The following is a 23,203-nucleotide window of genomic DNA, read 5'->3' as shown; positions in this document are numbered from 1 at the left end:
TTTTCCACTGGCCTTCTTATGTAGTTTACTATAGTGTTTTCTGCAAGGACATTTTGAAGAATTTTGGGGCCACAGGAAGACACTGTTTTGTCTTGGATAACCTCTGCTCCAAAATGTAGTATCTGTATCTAAAATTTAGTAGCTTATTGATTTATTTTTACACGTGACTATGAGCCCTTTTCCTTTACACACACACACACACACACACACACACACACACACACACACACACACACACTTCTGGGCAGTGGCTTCATCTTTTGTACCATTTATGTTCTAGGTACTTTTGTTAGGAAGGCACCCCTTTGGGTATGTACTTTATTTGTCATTTATAATATGGCACAGAGTTCATTTAAGACAATTTTCTTCAGTTTCTTTTATTTTCTCCCAATATTATCATTGGTTATCTTCTCTATGGTGTTAGACTAGAAGATTTCTCTTACACATGTCTACACGCTTTGCTATGTATTTTCCCAGACACTTTGCCAAATATTTCTCTATGTTTAGAAAGAAAGGGAAGATTTTTTTTCTTCTGCATAATCTAGTATCTGAATCTAAAATCGTGAAAGATCAAAATTAGTATCTGCCCTTGGTAGGCAATGGTCCTCTTTACCCTCCATTCTTTTCTTGCGTTTCTCTAATTTGATTCATGGTGATGAACAGAGTAATCAGTTCTTTAGTTCCCCTCGCATCTAGAAATGACAATGTAATTCTCACCAGCAAGGCTCACAACAGTGAGGGGCAGAATCATCTGCTGCTGTCTGTCCTCTGCCACTTTCCCCAACCTTGATACTGACTTAACATCCAGAACTACAGCAACCGTTTCATGACGCTGAGGTGACAGGCATGGAGACAAAAGCCACTGTAAGGAGGGTGGAATGGAGAGCTGGGCAGATTGTTGGAGCTGATATCAGGAATACTGTCAGAGGAAATTCAGGTTTGCTTGTAGAGACAGACTCTTATTCTATAATCCATGGTTACTTGGTTTGTGTGTGTGTGTGTGTGTGTGTGTGTGTGTGTGTGTGTGTGTGTATGTGTAAAAGCACTCCTAATTCATATATATTTCTAATAGGATGTTCTTATTAGGTAATAAAATAAAAATAGAAAGACTGTCTACTCCATAGCTTTCCAAATTGGATGAGGATCTTTGAAGAGCAACTTTTAGAGACGTGCATTTGACATTAGTCTTAGATGTTATAGAAAAATCAGGTTTGCATTTGCACTGTGACTTTAAAATAAACTGCTGGCACTGAGTACAGTTAACACATTAAAACTGTCTGTATAAATTTATTGGTTTTATGCTTGACATCCTGATGTTTCTCTCACTGATTAACAAATAGAGCTGTGCTTTGTTTTCGGTTTATTTTACATTTAAAAATTTTTGGACTTTGTGTGATTCATGCATCTGATTAACATGCAGCTTTACCAAGAATGTCATGTTGTTATAGATCAGATGTAAATTTATAGGATCAGAAAAAAATGTTTAATAAATAAATACATTGCTCAGTGGCTCTTGTTTAAAATCTAAATGTAATTAGAATGGGACTATAAACATTTAGTTTTTATATGAGAAAGTAATAGATATTTAATTCCATGTGAAGAGTGTGGATTTGGATAGTTTCTAGAAGATGCTCTTGGTGTTTCCACTTTGTCCTGTGCAATGACAAGACAGTACTTAAGATGGCAGTAGGAGATTACAAATGTTTTCTCTCACAGTGCTCAATTCCAGGAGCTGGGTCCATGGCTGCAATAAACACCATCGTACATCACTCTCTGAGGCTGTTAAGTCGCTTGTCTTCACGGACTAAATGTTTCCTTTTTAATGAAATGACTAAAGGTACTAATTTTGATGTCACATACATTTTTTTAAAGGAATTATGTACAATGTTATATTTTTGTTCACTTTTCTCTTTCTCACTCCCTAAAAACCTAAGGTTTTGTGTGCTTTTCTGGAATCTTAACTTTTAAAAGGCAAGTCAGGGTTTTTAGATTTTTTTTATCCTCAAAACTTTATTAACATTTCTAAGGATTAAATACTTCATTAGTGTTTTTACCATGGATTTTTTTGGGATTTAAGTTTCTTTTTTGAAATGCAATTATGTATTATTTTACATTACTAGTGTTCTGACTCAAATTCAGATGGGGTCTTGTAAATTGTGACTTCATGGGAACTTGTAGTGTATTTTTGTCATTTAAAACATCAAAAGTTTCTTTAGTGTGTGTGTGTGTATGTGTGTGTGTGTGTGTGTCTTACCAATGACTGTCTAAACAAAACGTGTGTGTGTGTGTGTGTGTGTGTGTGTGTGTGTGTGTGTGTTACCAATAAGACTGACTAAACAGACCTGAACAAATAAAACACCAATGGGTATGCTGACATGGAATGGGGGAAGCTTAAGAGACTTCATCATAGAGAAAGAACTATAGGCAGCTATGGTGTTAAGTGGAAGATATAGCTTTCCTCAGGGTTGTCCAATACCAATTGGTCATGCCTGAAAATATACATGAGTAACATTATATAATCTGTGAAGGTTACATTTAAATATTTAGGAACACACACACCACATACATACACACCACCACCACCACCATTACCACTACCAATTAGAAAAAGAGGCCAAAAACTTGAAAATCAGCAAGCAGGTGAGAGTTACATGACATGATTTGAAATGAGGAAAGGGAAGGGTAAAATTATATTATCTCAAACAAATGAAGAAAATTATTTTTAAACTATTAGGTAACATGTCCCAGGTCACACACATGTGGAATTCAGGGAAGAGCTGATGTCTGAAAGAAGGACACCTGTTTTTAAAGACTGAGACTTTTCTTGCTACACAGTTAAAATTTTTGTTATGATCATATTTAAGGGGGAAAAGTCCTAATTAATTGGCACTAAAGCGTTTCACTGTTGATATGTGTACATATTTACATTTATATTTTTCCCTCTCCTAAGAATGATCAAATTAGACACAATCTTGAAATATGCCTATGAAACATCTTTGGGAAGAAACTTAGAACTGTGTCCTTTAGGAGTTGTTTGCATTGAGAAATTTACTGCCTAGGGAGAAATACTTTCATCTGTTGGTCACTAATTCAAAGCTCATTGTATGCTCCAGAGCCTCTGGGGTTTTTTTTTTTTTTTTTTTATGAGGATAAGGTTAAGACATTCAGCCTCAAAATTAGTGACTGGTCTTTCTGGCTAGCTCCCGACAAGTAACAGATACTTCCTGAATATTGGAGCAATTGCATAAATTATTTCCAATTCTCTCCACTTAAAAAACTACACCCCTCAAACCAACCAACTAACAAACCAAACAACCAAAACAGCAAAACTGATTCTGACATTCACCAGTTTGTGACTTTGGGCAAAAGGCTCAACTACCTAGAATTCCAGCTTCTTACTTTAATGACACACTGGGGACCAAATTAGTGAACCTCACACTAGGGTACAATGCTTCCTACTGAATAAGAAATAACCAGTTCTGATTATTGTGTTATTCAAAAATGTAGCTGACCTGAAAGACCTGGTTTCAGAGGAAACACACTGAGGCACAGCCCATAGGAGCAAACCTAACAGCACTTTTAGAGTGTGCTTTGAATTTGAAAGGAACCCCCAAAGATGAAAACAGCTAGTGTAAATCAAAGTGTGAAGGGCCCAGGGAGATGGTTCACAGGTTAAGAGCACTGGCTGCTCACGTGGAAGATCCGAGTTTGGTTCCCAGCACTCACAGGGAGGCTCACAACCATCTGCAACATCAGTTCCAGGGCCTCGGAAGTCCTCATCTGGCCTCTGCCAGCACAAGGCACACACACAATGAATGTACCTGCATGTAAGCAAAAACATTTGTATGGATAAAAATAAATCAGTATAGGCGTTTGCGCTGATGTGGAAGTCCCTGGTCCTTTACATTCTCTACATCAGATAACAAAGCTTCAAAAGGACAAGGCTTCCCACAGGAGACCAAGGTCACACCAAATCAAATGAGCTGTGTGGTGGACTTGAGCGTTAGTATTAGTGAGCATTTAATCCCACAGGTTCTCTGGGCTTTTAAACATCAAAGCTCAGTTACATTCCCATTAGTTGTTGATACAGAATGTTCAGACTCATGGGGTTTCTGTCTGTCAATCAGGAAACTCAAAAGGAACAGTGTGCTCCAAGTGCAGGGCACGAGTAAATCACAGACATCGGACCGGTTCAGTGAATTAATTATTCTTTCCAGTCTTAGAACAATTTCCCGTACAACTCTGAAAAAAACCAATGCCTATCTGAGGAGATTTGAAACTGACTAAATCATTGATATCAGCCCCGAAAATGTGTGAAATGGTTAACATGAAGTTTTCATAGAATTTGGGAAGTTAAGTCTAAGAGACATCTTCTGAGAGCCATTGTAAGTTGGTGGTTGGGAGAAACGGCACAGTAGACATTGAGTGCTAAGTGCACAGTGTGCGAGCCAAGATGTGTAAAGTTCTATAGGCTTTTGATACTACGAGGAACTACGGATACCTCTCGTTCCTCATTCTTGCTGAAGGGTAGTCTAGTTTCCACACTACACAGACTCAACAGAAATATGTCTTTAGATAAAAGGAGTACTTCCGGCTGACACCAGTTCTTCTAGAAGGTTTTTCATTTGCCTTCCTTCCTCTTTGCTATACTGAAAGCTCTGTTGTTCTGGGGTGATTACTTGGGGATTTAAGAAGGGAAAAGAATGTAACCTGCAGGTTGTGATTACTTTCAACTGTCTGATGTGACTGGCCCAGAAGAATGAGGAAGGGATATTTACAAATATAGAAAGCAACCCAAAGAAAAATGTGGTTACTTAAAAGAATGTTTTGTGATTGGAGAGTAGAAAGCATTCTCCATTTCTGATAATATTGGGCCATAAGAAAGGAACCCTGACTTCTAGAATCCCAGAACAAACACTTTCCATGTAAAATTCTTCTTCATTCAGAGACCTCAATTGTGAGCTCTTCCTACTCTCTTCACAATTCTCTTGCCAGTTCTAGGCAGTAGGTAATAAAGACTTTGTGGAAACCATGGCTACGAGTGATAGTCCTGAGCATTAGTGGAGCTCTAGGCAGTAGTGGGGTCCTGGGCAGTGGTGGAGTTCTGGGCAGTGGTGAGGTCTTGAGAACTAGTGGAGTCATGGGCAGTGGTGGGGACCTAGGCAGTGGTGGTGTGCTGGGTAGTGGTTGGTTCCTGGGCAGTGGTGGGGTCCTGGGTAGTGGTGGCGAGCTGGGTAGTGGTGGGGTCCTGGGCTGTTGATGGTTACTGGGCAGTGGTGGGATCCTGGGCAGTGGTGGGTTCCTGGGCAGTGGTGGGGGCCTGCGCCTTTGTGGGGTCCGGGAAGTGGTAGGGTCCTGGGCAGTGGTAAGGTCATGGGTAATGGTGGGTCCTGGTCAGTTTTGGAGTCCTGGGGAGTGGTGGAGTCCTGGGCAGTGGTGGGGTCCTGACAGTGGTTGGGTCCTGGGCAGTGGTGGGGTCGTGGGCAGTGGTGGGGCCCTGGGCAGTGGTGTGTTTCTGGGCTGTGGTGGAGTCTTAGTTGTGGTGGGTTCCTGGGCAGTGGTTGGGTCATGCGCACTAGTGGAGTTCCGGGCAGTGCTGGGGTTCTGGGCAATGTTGGTGTCCTGGACAGTGGTGGGGTCTTGCGCCATTGTGGGGTCCAGGCGTTGTGGGGTCCTGGGCAGTGGTGGGGTCCTGGGCTGTGGTGGGATCTTGGGCAGTGGTTGGTTCCTGGACAGTGGTGGGGTCCTGGGTAGTGGTTGACTCCTGGACAGTTCTGGGGTCCTGGTCAGTGGTGAGATCCTGGGCAGAGGTGGGTTCGAGAGCAGTGGTGGTGTCCAAAGCAGAAGTGGGGTCCTGGTCCAATGCAAGGATAGGGTCCTGAGCATTAGGAAGTCCTGGGCAGTGGTGGATTGCTGGGTAGTGGTGGGGTCCTGGGAAGTTGTGGGGTCCTGGGCAGTGTTGGGTTTCTGGGCAGTGGTTGGGTCCTGGGCAGTGGTGGTATCCTGGGAAGTGTTGGGGTTATGAACAGCGTTCAGGTACTGGGCTGTGGTACGGTCCTGGGCTCTTGATGGTTTCTGGGCAGTGGTGGGGTCCTTGACAATGGTGGGGTCTGGGCAGTTGTTGGGTCATGGGCAGTGGTGGGGTCCTGGGCTGTGGTAGGGTCCTGAGCTGTGGTAGGGTCCTGGGCAGTGGTGGGGTCGTGGGCAGTGGTGGGGTCGTGGGCAGTGGTGAGATCCTGGGCAGAGGTGGGTTTGTGGGCAGTGGTGGGGTCCTTGACAGGGGTGGGGTCTGAGCAGTGGTGGAGTCCGGGCAGTGGTAGGGTTCTGGGCAGTTGTTGGGACCTGGGCAATGGTGGTATCCTGGGCAGTGGTGGGGTCCTGGGCAGTGGTAGGGTCTGGGCAGTTGTGGGGTCCTTGGCAGTGGTGGAGTCGTGGGGAGTGGTGGGGTCCTGGAGAGTGGTGGGGTCCTGGGCAGTGGTCGGGTCCTGGGCAGTGGAAGGGTCTTGGTCAGTGGTGGGTTCCTTGGCAGTGGTGGTGTCCTGGGCAGTGGTGGGTTCCTGGGCACTGGAGGGGGCCAGTGCCGTTGTGGGATCCAGGAAGTGGTAGGGTTTTGGGCAGTGGTGGGGTCCTGGGTAATGGTGGGTCCTGGTCAGTTTTGGGGTCCTGGGGAGTGGTGCAGTTTTTGGCAGTGGTTGGGTTCTGCACCGATAAGGAGTCCGGGCTGTGGTGGTTTCTTGGGCATTGTTGGGGTCCTGGGCTGTGGTAGGGTCCTGGGTAGTGGTGAGATCCTGGGAAGATATGGGTTCGTGGGCAGTGGTAGGGTCCTGGGGAGTGGTGGGATCCTTGGCAGTGGTGGTATCCTGGGCAGTTTTGGCGGGCTGGTTAGTGTTGGTGTTCTGGGCCATGGTGAGGTCCTGGGCAGTGGTGGGGTCTTGGGCAGTGGAGGGTTCCTGGGCAGTGGTGGGATCATCGGCAGTGGTGGCGTGCTGGGTAGTGTTGGGGTTCTGGGCAGTGGTGGTGTCCTTGGCTGTTGATGGTTCCTGGGCAGTGGTGGAGTCCTGGGCAGTGGTGGGAGCCTGCACCAATGTAGGGTCCAGGCAGTGGTAGGGTTCTGGGCAGTGGTGGGGTCGTGGGCATTGGTGGGGGCCTGGGCAGTTGTGGGGTCCTGGGTAGTGGTTGGGTACTGGGCAGTAGTAGGGTCTTGGGCAGTGGTGGGTTCCTGGGGAGTGTGGGGTCCTGGGGAGTGGTGGGATCCTTGGCAGTGGTGGTATCCTGGGCAGTGGTGGGGTCCTGGGCAGTGGTGGCATGCTGGGTAGTAGTGGGGTTCTGGGCAGTGGTGGGGTCCTCGGAAGTAGTGGCGTGCTGGGTAGTGATTGGTTACTGGGTAGTGGTGGGGTCCTGGGCAGTGGTGGGGGCCAGCGCCATTGTGGGGTCCGGGAAGTGGTAGGATCCTGGGTAGTGGTGGAGTCCTGGATAATGGTGGGTCTTGGTCAGTTTTGGGGACCTGGGGAGTGGTGGAGTTTTTGGCAGTGTTGGGGTTGTGCGCCATTGAGGGTTCCGGGCTGTGGTTGTTTCTTGGGCAATGTTGGGGTCATGGCCTTGGTAGGGTCGTGGGCAGTGGTGGGGTCGTGGGCATTGGTGGGGTCCTTGGCAGTGGTGAGGTCCTGGGTAGTGGTCGGGTACTGGGCAGTAGTGGGGTCTTGGCAGTGGTGATATCCTGGGCAGAGGTGGGTTTGTGGGCAGTGGTGGGTCCTTGATAGTGGTGGGGCCTGGGCAGTTGTGGGGTCCTGGGCAGTGGTGGGGTCCTGGGGAGTGGTGGGTTCCTGGGGAGTGGTGGTATCCTTGGCAGTGGTGGTATCCTGGGCAGTTGTGGGGTCCTGGGCAGTGGTGGGGTCCTGGGGAGTGGTGGGTTCCTGGGGAGTGGTGGGATCCTTGGCAGTGGTGGTATCCTGGGCAGTGGTGGGGTCCTGGGCAGTGGTAGAGTCTAGGGCAGTGGTAGGGTCCTGGGCAGTGGTGGGGTCCTGGGCAGTGGTGGCATGCTAGGTAGTGGTGGGGTTCTGGGCAGTGGTGGGGTCTTGGGCAGTGGTGGCATGCTGGGTAGTGGTGGGGTTCTGGGCAGTGGTGGGGTCTTGGGCAGTGGTGGCATGCTGGGCAGTGGTGGTGTCCTGGGCAGTGGTGGGATCCTGGGCAGTGGTGGGTTCCTGTGCATTGGTGGGGGCCTGGGCCGATGTGGGGTCTGGGAAATGGTAGGGTCCTTGGCAGTAGTGGGGTCCTGGGAAGTGGTGGCGTGCTGGGTAGTGTTGGGGTTCTGGGCAGTGGTGGTGTCCTTAGCTGTTGATGGTTCCTGGGCAGTGGTGGGGTCCTTGGCAGTAATGAGGTTCTGGGTAGTGGTCGGGTACTGGGCAGTAGTAGGGTCTTGGTCAGTGGTGGGTTTCTGGGGAGTGTGGGGTCCTGGGGAGTGGTGGGATCCTTGGCAGTGGTGGTATCCTGGGCAGTGGTGGGGTCCTGGGCAGTGGTGGCATGCTGGGTAGTAGTGGGGTTCTGGGCAGTGGTGGGGTCCTCGGAAGTGGTGGCGTGCTGGGTAGTGGTTGGTTACTGGGCAGTGGTGGGGTCCTGGGTAGTGGTGGGGTGCTGGGCAGTGGTGGGATCCTGGGCTGTTGATGGTTCCTGGGCAGTGGTGGGTTCCTGGGCAGTGGTGGGGGCCAGCGCCATTGTTGTGTCCAGGAAGTGGTAGGATTCTGGGTAGTGGTGGGGTCCTGGATAATGGTGGGTCCTGGTCAGTTTTGGGGTCCTAGGGAGTGGTGGAGTTTTTGGCAGTGTTGGGGATCTGCTCAGTTGAGGGGTCTGAGCTGTGGTTGTTTCTTGGGCAATGTTTGGGTCCTGGGCAGTGGTGGGGTCCTTGGTAGTGGTGGGGTTGTGGGCAGTGGTGGGGTCCTTGGCAGTGGTGAGGTCCTGAATAGTGGTCGGTTACCGGGCAGTGGTGGGGTCCTGGGCAATGGTGGCGTCCTGGGCAGTGGTGGCGTGCTGGGTATTGGTGGGGTTCTGGGCAGTGGTGGGGTCCTGGGCAGTGGTGGCGTGCTGGGTAATGGTTGGTTCCTGGGCAGTGGTGGGGTCTTGGGTAGAGGTGGCGTGCTGGGTAGTGGTGGGTTCTGGGCAGTGGTGGGATCCTGGGCTGTTGATGGTTCCTGGGCAGTGGTGGGATCTTGGGCAGTGGTGGGTTCCTGGGCATTGGTGAGGGCCAGGGCCGATGTGGGGTCCGGGAAGTGGTAAGGTCCTGGGCCGTGTTGGGTCCTGGATAATGGTGGGTCTTGGTCAGTTTTGGGGTCCTGGGGAGTGGTGGAGTTTTTTGCAGTGTTGGGGTTGTGCGCCGTTGAGGGATCCGGGCTGTGGTTGTTTCTTGGGCCTTGGTAGGGTCCTGGGCAATGGTGGGGTCCTTGGCAGTGGTGAGATCCTGGGACGAGGTGTGTTTGTGGGCAGTGGTGGGGTCCTTGACAATGGTGGGGTCTGGGCAGTTGTGGGGTCCTGGGCAGTGGTTGGGTCCTTGGCTGTGGTAGGGTCCTGGGCAGTGGTGGGGTCGTGGGCAGTGGTGGGGTCCTTGGCAGTGGTGAGATCCTGGGCAGAGGTGGGTTTGTGGGCAGTGGTGGGGTCCTTGACAGTGGTAGGTTCTGGGCAGTTGTGGGGTCCTGGGCAGTGGTAGGGTCTTGGGCAGTGGAGGGTTTCTGGGCAGTGGTGGGGTCCTGGGTATTGGTTGGGTCTTGGGCAGTGGTTGGGTCCTGGGCTGTTGATGGTTCCTGGGCAGTGGTGGGTTCCTGGGCAGTGGTGGGGACCAGCGCCGTTGTGGGGTCTGGGAAGTGGTAGGGTCTTGGGCAGTGGTGGGATCCTGGGGTGTTGTTGGGTCATGGGCAATGGTGTGGACCTGTGCAGTGGTGGAGTCCTGGGTGTTGTGGGATCCTGGGCAGTGGTGGCGTGCTGGGTAGTGGTGGGGTTCTGGGCAGTGGTGGAGTCCTGGGCAGTTCTGGGGTCCTGGGTAATGTTGTGGTCCTGGGCAGTGGTGGTATCCTTGGCAGTGGTGGGGTCCTGGGCTGTTGATGGTTCCTGGGCAGTGGTGGGATCCTGGGCAGTGGTGGGGTTCTGGGCAGTGGTGGGTTCATGGGCAGTGCTGGGGTCCTGATCAGTGGTAGGGTCCTGGGCAGTGTTGTGGTCCTGGGCAGTGTTGTGGTCCTGGGCAGTGTTGTGGTCCTGGGCAGTGGTGGTATCCTTGGCAGTGGTGGGGTCCTTGGCAGTGGTGGGGTCCTGGGCTGTTGATGGTTCCTGGGCAGTTGTGGGATCCTGGGTAGAATTGTGATCCTTGGCAGTGGTGGGATCCTGGACAGTGGTGGTATCTTTGGCAGTGGTGGGGTTCTGGGCAGTGGTGGGGTCCTGGGCAGTGGTAGGGTCCTGGGCTGTTGATGGTTCCTGGGCAGTTGTGGGATCCTGGGTAGAATTGAGATCCTTGGCAGTGGTGGGATCCTGGGCAGTGGTGGGGTCCTTGACAATGGTGGGGTCTGGGCAGTTGTTGGGTCATGGGCAGTGGTTGGGTCCTTGGCGGTGGTAGGGTCTTGGGCAGTTGTGGGGTCGTGGGCAGTGTGGGGTCCTTGGCAGTGGTGAGATCCTGGGCAGAGGTGGGTTTGTGGGCAGTGGTGGGGTCCTTGACTGTGGTAGGTTCTGGGCAGTTTTGGGGTCCTGGGCAGTGGTAGGGTCTTGGGCAGTGGAGGGTTTCTGGGCAGTGGTGGTTTGCTGGGTAGTGGTTTGTAACTGGGCAGTGGTGGGGTCCTGGGTATTGGTTGGGTCTTGGGCAGTGGTGGGTTCCTGGGCAGTGGTGGGGACCAGCGCCGTTGTGGGGTACGGGAAGTGGTAGGGTCTTGGGCAGTGGTGGGATCCTGGGATGTTGTTGGGTCATGGGCAATGGTGAGGATCTGTGCAGTGGTGGGGTCCTGGGTGTTGTGGGATCCTGGGCAGTGGTGGCGTGCTGGGTAGTGTTGGGGTTCTGGGCAGTGGTGGTGTCCTTGGCTGTTGATGGTTCCTGGGCAGTGGTGGGGTCCTGGACAGTGGTGGGAGCCTGCACTGATGTGTGGTCCAGGCAGTGCTAGGGTTCTGGGAAGTTGTTGGTTCCTGGGCAGAGGTGGCGTGCTGGGAAGTCGTGGGGTCCTGGGCTGTTGATGGTTCCTTGGCAGTGGTGGGGGCCAGCGCCGTTGTGGGGTCCGGGAAGTGGTAGGGTCCTGGGCAGTGGTGAGGTCCTGGATAATGGTGGGTCCTGGTCAGTTTTTGGGTCCTAGGGAGTGGTGGAGTTTTATGGCAGTGTTGGGGTTCTGCGCCGTTGAGGGTTCCGGGCTGTGGTTGTTTCTTGGGCAATGTTTGGGTCCTTGGCTGTGGTAGGGTTCTGGGCAGTGGTGGGGTCGTGGGCATTGGTGGGGTCCTTGGCAGTGGTGAGGTCCTGTGTAGTGGTCGGGTACTGGGCAGTAGTGGGGTCTTGGCAGTGGTGATATCCTGGGCAGAGGTGGGTTTGTGGGCAGTGGTGGGTCCTTGATAGTGGTGGGGCCTGGGCAGTTGTGGGGTCCTGGGCAGTGGTGGGGTCCTGGGGAGTGGTGGGTTCCTGGGGAGTGGTGGGATCCTTGGCAGTGGTGGTATCCTGGGCAGTGGTGGGGTCCTGGGCAGTGGTAGGGTTGTGGGCAGTGGTGGGGTCCTTGGTAGTGGTGGGGTCCTTTGTAGTGGTCGGGTACTGGGCAGTGCTAGGGTCCTGGGCAGTGGTAGGGTCTTGGGCAGTGGTGGGGTTCGGGAGTGTTGGGGTCCTGGGGAGTAGTGGGTTTGCTGGGCAGTGGTAGGGTTCTGGGTAGTAGTTGGGTCCTGGGGAGTGGTGGAGCCTTGGGCAGTTCTGGGGTCCTGGGCATAGTTTGGGTTTTGGGCAGTGGTAGGGTGCTGGGCAGTATTGTGTTCCTGGGCTGTGGTGGCGTTATTGTTGTGGTGGGGTCTTGGGCAGTGGTGGGTTCCTGTGCAGTGGTTGGGTCTTGAGCTGTGTTTGGGTCCTGGGCAGTGGTGGGGTCCTGGGCAGTTGTGGGGTCCTGGGCAGTGGTGGGGTCCTGGCAGTGGTGGTGTCCTGGGCAGTGGTGGGGTTCTGCGCATAGAGGGGTGCTCGGTTGTGGTGGGGTCCGGGACAGTAGTAAGGTCCTGGGCAGTGGTGGGGTCCTGGGCAGTTGTGGGGTCCTGGGCAGTGGTGGGTTCCTGGACAGTGGTGGGTTCCTGGACAGTGGTGGGTTCGTGGACAGTGGTGGGGTTCAGAGCAGTGGAGGGGTCCTTGGTAGTCGTGATGTCCAAAGCAGATGTGGCGTCCTGGTGAGTAGTGGGTCCAAGGCAGGGATTGGGTCCTGAACAGTGGTGAAGTCCTGGGCAGTGTTCGGTTACTGGGCAGTGGTGGGGTCCTGGGCAGTTGTGGGGTCCTGGGCAGTGATGGGGTCCTGGGTAGTGGTAGGGTCCTGGGCAGTGGTGGGGTCCTGGTGAGTAGTGGGGTCCTGGCCAGTGGTGTGGTCCTGGTATTATGCGATCCTGGGCAGTTTTGGGGTGCTGGGCAGTGGTGGGCTCCTGGGCAGTGATGGTAGTTGTCTTTCCTCTTATCCTCCAGTATTTTTCTATTTTCTATTCTGTTTCTCAATTGTAGGGATTAGTTTATCTTCAAACTACAAAAATAAACAAAAATATATTTAGGTTTAATTTCATCTTATGTTTGCCAGTTTTATTTTTGTTGTATCCAGGAACTCGGGTTATAGCAATTGTTTTTATTTGTCTATTCAAAATAATGTTTATTACCTCAACTTCATACTTGGATGGCCAAATCTTGGAACTCAGTTCGTACAGCATCGCTTTGCTGGCCTCTGTGGAGAAGAGATTAGATGGACCAATACATACAAGCACCCACTGTAGCATAGCCGTGTCTGAGATGCTCATTTTATGAAGGAAGGACCACCAAAGCTGGGTTGGAACATAACAAAGTTTAAAGTAAGTAACATTAGAAATTCATTTAATTAACATGGCCTTTACAGAATTCACACACACACACACACACACACACACACACACACACACCCACACACCCATATATACATATATATGTATATATAACCAAAGGCTAACATGCACGTGGCAAAATTAAAACCTCAGGACTATACTAGTTCCTGATTTAATAATATTAAATGGTTAGAAATAGATAACAAATGTATGAGATGCCAAAAGTTCTCTTATAGGAGTATAAAGAAATGGTTTCAGTTAAACCCCATGTTCTTATGTGTACAGGTTGGGCCGCCATGCTATAGTGATGTCACTAATTTCTTCTGGAAGTCACTGAGAGTGGAACTCAGCCTACCGGAATCCTCAAAGCAAGTAGGTGACTCTATTTTCTGACTGTGGGGATAACATTTTTTTTTTTTTAAACTCAGGCTCTCAAGGCATAGCAACACACTTTTTTTTCTTGGATTTAAAGATGAACTGTGGCTTTATAAAAGTGCCTCTCTGCCCCCAAGATGTTCTGTCCTGTAGTCTCAACTGACTTTGCCTTTGTTTTAGTGCTTGCAGCAGAACCCCCGCTGAGAGCTGGCTCAGTTCCCTGGGCTGCAACTGCTCTCACTTCAGATATCTGTGGGTTACTTACTGTCTTAGATCACCAAGCTTTCTGTCAACGTTGTCAGAGAACCATCCCTTGCTTTTATTGGCAAGCCAGAACACTTTGCGGGCTCTCTATCTAAATTTCTTTGTTCCCTGACATAAAAGCTGGCTTATCCGTCTGCCTCTTGGGTGTATCACCTTTCGATGGAGTCCGGCCCCCACTTCCTTCCTGACACTGCCCTCAAGTTTAAAGCCGTTCAGTAGAGAAAAAGAGGGAAAAACATCTGACACACATTTGCTGATGAGAAATGAAAATGCTTAGAAAGTGTCAGTTGTCATCTGTGGGGACTTCTAGGTGCTGATTGGTGAATCACCCCACTGGCTTCTCCCTGGCAGAAGGGAGACTCAATGCCCTGCTTCTGGTCCTTCCACACTTGCCTCTGTTGCTCTGCATTTTTGTGCAAATCTGTGGGCAGCAGTCTCTTAAGCTGCTGTCTATCAAAGTTCTCCATGTTTTGTTTGTTTGTTTAATGTACCAACCCAGGAGCTGCAGCCATGGGTGGGGTTCACTTTCCCAAGTATGTCTTCTCATCTTGTGTTTGGCTGCTGGTAGATCCCTGCGTGGGCCGTGTTATTTCAGGCCCTTTGAACTTTGTTTTCTCCAACCCTTGTTTAATATTTCTCTTTATTCTCAGGGCTCACACAATTTTTCCGTCATCCTTACTCAGAGTGTCTACTTCATACCTGCTGATGTGACATCCAACTTCTAGTTTCAGCCAACCTGCTGAAATGCTCTGTAGGCGCCTGATGAGCATTTGTCTCACTGCAAACAGTAATTTACACTTCTTAGTCATTTGGGCTCTGAGGCTTGAGTCTTACCTACTCGTCCTTTAATTATCTGAACTGTCATGGATGTTGATTTCTGTATTTCAGTCTGGTTTGTACCCCATGATCAGTGTTCAGTATTTAAAGAAACAAATTGGACCATGGATGTAAGGAGCATTTAGTATCCTGATTGTTGGGAATCTTAGTGTCACACTGCCCCACCCCACCACCCCGCTATGTAGACTGTGTCCAGCTTATTTATGTTGTTATTCAACCCATTTATTTAGTGAGATACTCCAGAATTTATTTACTTGGAATTACTACTTTCTACCTGTAAGCTACCTTCTGTGCTACCCTCTAAGCAGAACAATGGGAACCCTTGTAAGAGCAACCTGTCTGCCTTCAAAATATATCATCACCTCGTTCCTCCTGACTGTTGACTGTCCTACAGGGAAGGGCTAAGGAGGGTGGCTGGACTCTCCTTGGCCATCCAGCGACTCTTCCCAGCCAGTTTTCTGCTATTCTTCCCTAAGTGCTCCTGGTCTCAAGGGTCTCAGGGAAGGGCAGAGCTGGAGAAGAAGCCCTCTTCCACACTGAGTGAGGACTCAAAGGGGGCTGTGTAAGGGTGCCCTATGCTCTGCTTAGTAACCTTAGCCATGCTCTGTACTTAAGCCCGATAAACGAATTGGTTCCCCAGCACGAGCTGCAGTGCAGTCCTAACTGAAAACCAAATTTAGGAGAGGCTAGACCATGTACAACCCCTTCCGGGAAATAATTTCAGTGACACTTCTTGTTTATTGTTGATGATGATGGTTGCAACGTTTCAAAGTTTCAAATGACAGCTGCTAACTACTCTTTAAAATGACTGTAGTACGCAATCTTTATTTAACTAGCTTAAACACTGTTTTTATATTTATTCTTCTAATTAAATAAAAAAGAGCATTGAGTTGTTATGTAAAGTCAAGTCCTTCCCTCCCTTTGGCCCTCCCTCCCTTCTTCTCCCCACTCCCTCCCTGGGTCAGAGCTGCTGTTTAGACCTTGGTGGAGGCAGGCAGGCTGACGGGAGCTAACACAATGGCTCACACCCTGTGGCTTCTCTCTCCACACTGCTAGTTGCCCGATTTGAAGCACTAATGAGCTGTGAAATATTCTTCTTCTGCTAATTTAACTCAGGGAGACCACTGGGGACTTTTCAGAAGTTGAGACAGAGGAATGCTTAGCTTACAGATCAGCTCACTGAAATGTCCTTTTTTTCCTTTACAAAATGAACTCAACCAAACCAAACCAAACCAAACCAAACCAAACCAAACCAAACCAAACCAAACCGAACCGAACCAAACCGAACCAAACCAAAAGCAACAACATCAAACCCTCACTCCACTAACCAGTCATCAAAACCAGTTAAAATTCTATACTAAGAATGATTACATGATTTAATTATATTTATATGTCCATTGAATTATTTACTTATAATTTAGACACTTGAACAAAAAATATTTTGTAAAATAATAAAATTCTAAGAAAACTTCAAAATTCCCTGTAACATGTATGATACTAACAGTTTTTCTCCTAATCTATTTAAATCAAAAAATCTCATTTTAGCAGCTTATTGTTTTTCTTTTTTCTAAATTAAGACCTACTTATTTATTTATTTACTTATTTATCTATATAGTTCAGGACTGGCTTATCATTATTTAAATATAAATAGTACCTAAAATGTTTATGTAAATTAAAAGTGAAAATATTATAGGATGATGAACTTTTATCTGCACAGATTTACATATTAATAGATAAATAAAAATCTCAAGAAAGTTAGTATTTTAAATTCTTTTAAAAATTCTATTTGGGGCTGGAGAGATGGCTCAGCAGTTAAGAATTTTTGAATGTTCTTGAAGAACACAATTTTGTTTCTAGCACCCACATCGGTCTGCTCACAACTGTTTGAAACTCAGTTCTAAGGCATCAGGTACCCTTTTCTGGCTTCCTCAGACACCTGCACACCTGTGCACATACCTACACACACACACACACACACACACACCAGTACACATAATCATAAGTTTTTATATTATCTTATTATTGATAGAGGCAGTGTACATGCATGTGTGCACGTGTGTACCACAGCATGGGTATGATGGACAGAGGGCAACTTTAGGGCATTGGATTGACTCTTTCTTTCCACCATGCATTCAGTGGATGAAACTCACATCAACTTGCATAGCAAATACATCACTAAAGAGTCATTTCCATCAAAGTTTTAAAAAAATACCATTTCAAATGTAAAGAATTATTACATTGTTTTGTAATGAAAAGAAACTTTTGAGACATTAGAATCCCTAAATTATGCCAGATGGTGGTGCATACCTTTAATCCCAGAACTCTTAGGCAGAGGCAGGTGGATCTCTGATTTTGAGGCCAGCCTGGTCTACAGAGTGAGTTCCAGGACAGTCGGGGCACAATAGAAGAACCCTATCTCAAAAACCAAAAGCCTGAGAATTATATTACAAACCCTAGACACTAGGCACCGAGCTGTAGGAGTTGGTGTTTGCCCTACTGGACTTTGTTTTTCCTATGGTGCACAGAAAGCAAAAGAGCCAAAGGAAAAACACCCTGACTCTGACTTGATCCCAAGACCAAAACTAAGACCAGGGCCATGAAATAGAATCCCACAAATTCCTGAGCTTACCACAGGGACCCAGCTACTATTTTGTGCAATGTTAACATGAATAGTCTTAACTTCCCTCTGTTTTTCACACTCTTTTACTATATATTATACTGTTTTTATATATGTCTTGTGCTGGTTTTGATTTGGTTGTCCTATATCTTTAGATCCTTGTATTCTCATTACAGAAAGTGCCACTTAATTTTTTTTTCATAAAACTGGCCTGGTCACACATTCTTTCTATTAATCTTGTCTTGCTTCAGTTAAGAAAGCCAAGCAACATCAGCCACATTGACAATACAGATTCAATTGTTTCTACCCTGCTTTATATAAATGTGAAATCTCCCAGTTTTTATTTTCTCCATTTTTTTTCACCTCTATCTCTTTTTGTTTTCTGCACAGGATTTTTAAACAAAATCCAGTTGACAAATGATGGAAAGAATGCAAGAAAAAAAAAGAATCCTCATCAACTGTTACTAGAGTAATGTAAACAAGGAATTAGTGAAATTAGTGTGGAGGCTTCTCAAGACACTAGAAATGGAACTGCTGTTTGCTCCTACAATTCCATTCTGGGGCATGGACCTGAAGGGATTCGACAGTCACTGACATACCCAGTCTTACTGTGGTACTGTTCACAGCAATCAAATTATAAAAACAGCCAAGGTGCTCATCAGTAGATGAATGGATAAATAAAATACGCTGTTTATATATACTGTAGAATATTAGCCACAAACAAGAATGAAGTTATTTAAATTATCCTTTAGATGAAACTGGAGATTATCTATTAAACAAAATAAGCTAGACTTAGATAAATATTGCATATTTTCTTTCACATGTGGAATCCATATTTGTGATGGTTATACCTGGTTGCCAACTTTACTACATCTGGAATTACCTAAAGTAGATAAAGAAAGAAAGAAAGGAAGGAAGGAAGGAAGGAAGGAAGGAAGGAAAGAAGGAAGGAAGGAAGGAAGGAAGGAAGGAAGGAAGAAGGGCATGTCTTGAAAGATTTGTGCTTAATTTGAAGTAGAAAGATCCACGTCTAATCCAGATCTTAAGGTGGGAGGGAAGATACCCCTTTAATCTGGGTCACGCTTTCTGTTGGAAGCCTATATAAGGACATGGGAGAAAGAAGCATTTGCTCTTTGCCAGCCTGTTCTCGCCTTATTAGCAGGTTATTTCCTTCACTGGCATCAGAGCTACGTCTTCAGGATTCCAGCGTGTACTGAAGACCATCTGAGACACCCAGCCTCATTGGACGTTCTGTTCACAGTCAGCCATTGTTGGAATAGCTGAACTCCAGCCTATACAGCTCATCTCCCCTGCCCCCCATATGTATATATAATCATTCTGTAAACTTTGCTACTCTAGAGAACCCTGACTAATACAATATTGTAAACAGATTGAAAAGAAAGTGTAAGAATGATTTAAGTGCATTCTATATGTACATGAATATATAATAGTGAACACTATTCTCAACAGTTCAGTTACAGCCTACAGTCACACCAATAAGATGGTTAATTTCATTCCTCTGGTTTGCCACAAGATTTGAACGATGCTTGCTCTTTTTGAATTTGTATAAGGTTTGTGCACACAGACTCCCTTTCTGCAAGGTTTCCTGCACTTCTGTTTGCCTTTGATAATCTTTGATAACTTTTGAACACTGTGATTGGACATAGACTTTACATTGCTGTTTCCCAGAGATGGAGTTTACACTTCTCTTTCTTGTTCTCCTTCGGAATGCTTCTGTTTGGTAAACAGGTCTGTTTTTATCCTGATGTATAAAGATATTTTCTCTTCTCTACCATGTTTTGTCTCTGCTGGAGACAACACTAAAGACTTGTTGGGATTTATGAATCATGAAGACAATGAAGGTTTGTACAATGGAGTGCTCAGTATTAATTTAAACTCATTTTGATATGCACCATCTAAGAAAGAATAAATATTGTTTTAATTTAACAGAACCATCCAACTAGCAGTTCTCAAACAAAGGAACAGCTTCAGAATCTGTAATTTAAAACTCATTAAGTAGGTTTCGGTGAGAATGTTTTTAGAAGAATCTGTGTGTCCTTGTGTCCAATGGAGACAGTCAGTGCCAGTCATTTCTGTAAATAGAAAATAACAAAATCCAAGGGGAGAGTTTCTACTTACATGGAGATGTGGATTGTCTATGGGGTGAGGGTGTTCAAAGGTTAAAGAGGAATCACAGGACAAGGAAAGATCATGGGGAGAAACAGTGAACATTTAGAGTTGCCTGGCAGCAGTAATGACAAGCCTAGAAAACTCTTGTCCTCAGGGTTTACAGTGTCTGGGAGAGTTACAAAGACTTTTACTCTGAGAGGTCATAGAAAAAGGCCATTTTAGAAAGAGGCCATTTCTATGTGTTCCTTTATATACCTGACACACAACGCAAGCTTAATAAAATAGTACATAAAATGTTACCTCTAGGGAAAGACTGTATTTTAGACTTCTTTCCTTGACACTGAACGGAGTGTGAAAGCAATGCATAGGAGGTTAGACAGCGGTGCGGTCCCAGCGGCACACTCAGTGTGGTGTGGGATGTTAATGGAATTACGTCCCATTTTCAGGGAAATCAAAGTAGTTCTTCCACAGATCATTTCCAGACTTTTACCATATGTGTTTGAAATCTCTTAAGAGGGTCTGCACTGGAATGTGAATGGTTATAGAGAAGCAGGATGAAACCTAAAATACCTAAAAAACCTGGTTTTGGGTCATGTATAAAACACACAGTCTTGGGCTGGAGAGATGGCTCAGTGGTTAAGAGCACTGACTGCTCTTCTAGAGGTCCTGAGTTCAAATCTCAGCAACTACATGGTGGCTCATAACCATCTATAATGAGAACTGGTGCCCTCTGGTGTCTCTGTAGATACCAGTGTACTATATAATAAATAAATAAATAAATAAATAAATAAATAAATAAATAAATAAATAAATAAATCTTAAAAAGCAAAAAAAGGACACAATTTCACACTAGATGTTTTGATCCTCTACTCTTACAACCTTTCCTTCCTCTCTTCTAAGATTTGCCCTGAGCCTCAGGTCTGTCTAGAAGCTGCAGTGTAAATGCATGAACTGGGGATGGACACCTCACATTCTTTTGTGTTCTGCATATTGTTGTGGGTTTCTGTGATGGTCTACATCTGCTACAAAAAGAAACTTATCTGATCGTGGATGAGGGCTACATTTATCTATAAGTTATCCAATATAAGGTAGTCATCCCTAAACACACACACACACACACACACACACACACACACACACACACACACGGCAACACTAAATTGACTCAGCAGCTTACACACACACACACACATACACACACACAAACACACATCTGTGCATGTAATAATAACAACTAAAGTTTAGAAGGACTGGGGAGACATAGGAGAGTTGGGGGAGAAGGGTGGGGGTGAAAACATAAACACAGAAATATTGTGTGGTGTTATCAAAAAATAATGAAATAAATGTTAAAAAGCAAATTTCCAAACTTTAGCAAGACCATTGACCAGTAGCTCCTGGAAGATACTAAAAAGAAAAGGCTTTTCTTGTACAAAACCTGTTTTGTGGCAGTTAGAATGTATCTGTTGCCTCAGCCTGGAACTGGCTGCAGAAATGTTGCCCCTAGTGTAATGTGAAAGTGAATTTTAAGATGTCGATGGTAGCTGCCTGCAGGAGCACTACCAGGAGCACTTTCATTCCTAAGCCCACAGGTAAGACACCACTTTCTCTCCACTCCCTGTCCAAAGAGAGACCTGCCAGGAGCACACAGGGCACAGGAACAGCAGGAAGTAGACTCTGCCAGTCTCCATCTGTCCCACAGCCCTCCAGACCCAAAACCTGCCTGGAGAGAGCTGGTCTCCCAGGAGCATTTCACTCCAAGATCACAGCCTCACAAGTCCATAGGAGAGACAAGCTCCAGTCACAGATCGAAAGACCAACTGACATCAGAGATAACAAGATGGAAAGAGGCAAACACATAAACCTAAGCAACAGAAACCAAGACAATATGGCATCATCAGAACCCAGTTCTCCTACCACAGCGAGTACTAGATAGCCCAAAACACCAAAAAGCAAGATTTGGATTTAAAATCACATCTCATGATGATTGATAGGGGACTTTTAAAAGGACATAAATAACTCCCTTAAAGAAATACAAGAGAGCACAGGTAGAAGTCCTTCAGTGAAAACAGAAAAATCCCTTAAGGAATTCCAGGAAAATACAACCAAACAGGTGAAATTATTGAACAAAACTATTCAGTACATAAAAACAAGAATGGAAACACTAAAGAGGCCTCAAAGGGATACAACCCTGGAGATAGAAAACCTAGAAAATAGATCAGAAGTCATAGATGCAAGCATCACCAACAGAATACAGGAGATTGAAGAGAAAAATCTCAGGGGCAGAAGATACCATAGAAAACATTGACACAACAGTTAAAGAAAATGAAAAATTCAAAAAGCTCCAAACCAAAAACATCCAGGAAATACAGGACATAATGAGAAGACCAAACCTAAGGATAATAGGTATAGAAGAGAGTGAGGATTCCCAAGTTAAAGGGCTAGTAAATATCTTCAACAAAAACTATGAAAGAAAACTTTCCTAACCTAAAAAAAGGGATTCCCATGAACATATAAGAAACCCACAGAACTCCAAATAGATTGGACCAGAAAAGAAAATTCTCCCAACACATAATAGGCAAAACAGCAAATGCACAAAACAAAGGAAGAATATTAAAAGCAGTAAGGGGAAAAAGACATATAAAGGCAGACCAATCAGAATTACACCAGACTTCTCATCAGAGACTATGAAAGTTAGAAGATCCTGCACAGACATCAGATAGACTCTAAGAGAACACAAATGCTAGCCCAGGTTACTATATCCAGCAAAACTCTCAATTACTGTAGATGAAGAAACCAAGATATTCCATGACAAAAAGAAATTTAAACAATATCATTCTACAAATCCAACCCTACAAAGGATAATAGATGAAAAACTCAAACAAGGAGAGAAACTATACCCTAGAAAAAATAAGAAAGTAATCTTTCAACTCAAAAGAAGATAGCCACACAAACATATTTCTAACTCTAACAACAAAAATAACAAGAAATAAAGTCACTATTCCTTAATATCTCTTAATATCATGGATTCAATTTTCCAATTAAAAACATAGAGTAACAAACTAGATACATAAACAGGACCTAGCATTCTACTGCATACAGGAAACTCAGTGGCAAAGGCAGATACTACCTCAGAGAAAAAGACTGGAAAAAAATTTTTTCAAGCAAATCATCCACAGAAACAAGCTGAAGTAGCCATCTTAATATCAAATAGAATTGACTTTCAACCATAGCTTATCAAAAAAGATAAGTAAAAATCTACCAAAATAAACTCTCAATCCTGAACATCTATGCTCCAAATACAAGGACAACACATTCATTAAAAAAAAAAAAAAAACAAAAAAAAAAAAAAAAAAAAACAACTCTACTAAAGTTCAAAGCCTGTATTGCACCACACACAATAATAGTTGGAGACTTCAACACCCCACTCTCATCAATGGACAGATCATGGACGCAGAAAATAAACAGAGATATGGTGAAACTAACAGACATCTATAGAATATTTCATCCTAAAATAAAAGAATATACCTTCTCCTCAGTACCCCATGGCACCTTCTCCAAAACTGATCATATAGTTGGCCACAAAACAGGCCTCAGAAGATACAATAAGACTGAAATAATCCCATGCATCTTGTCAGATCCCCATGAACTTAAGCTGGTCTTCAAAAACAACAAAAATGACAAAAAGTCCACATACACATGGAAGCTAAACAATGTTCTACTCAATGATAGCTTGGTCAAGGAAGAAATAAAAAAAGAAATGAAAGACTTTTAGAATTTAATGAAAATGAAGGCACAGCATACCAAAACTTATGGAACACATTGAAAGCAGTGTTAAGAGGAAAACTCACAGTGCTGAGCACCTCCAGAAAAAAACTGGACAGAGCATACACTAACAATTTCATAGCACAACTGAAAGCTCCAAACCAAACCAAAGCAAACCAA

The sequence above is a fragment of the Micromys minutus genome (assembly GCF_963924665.1).
Source record: "Micromys minutus genome assembly, chromosome: 21".
Taxonomy (NCBI): Eukaryota; Metazoa; Chordata; class Mammalia; order Rodentia; family Muridae; genus Micromys; species Micromys minutus.
Note: the sequence above shows the minus strand (reverse complement) of the source record.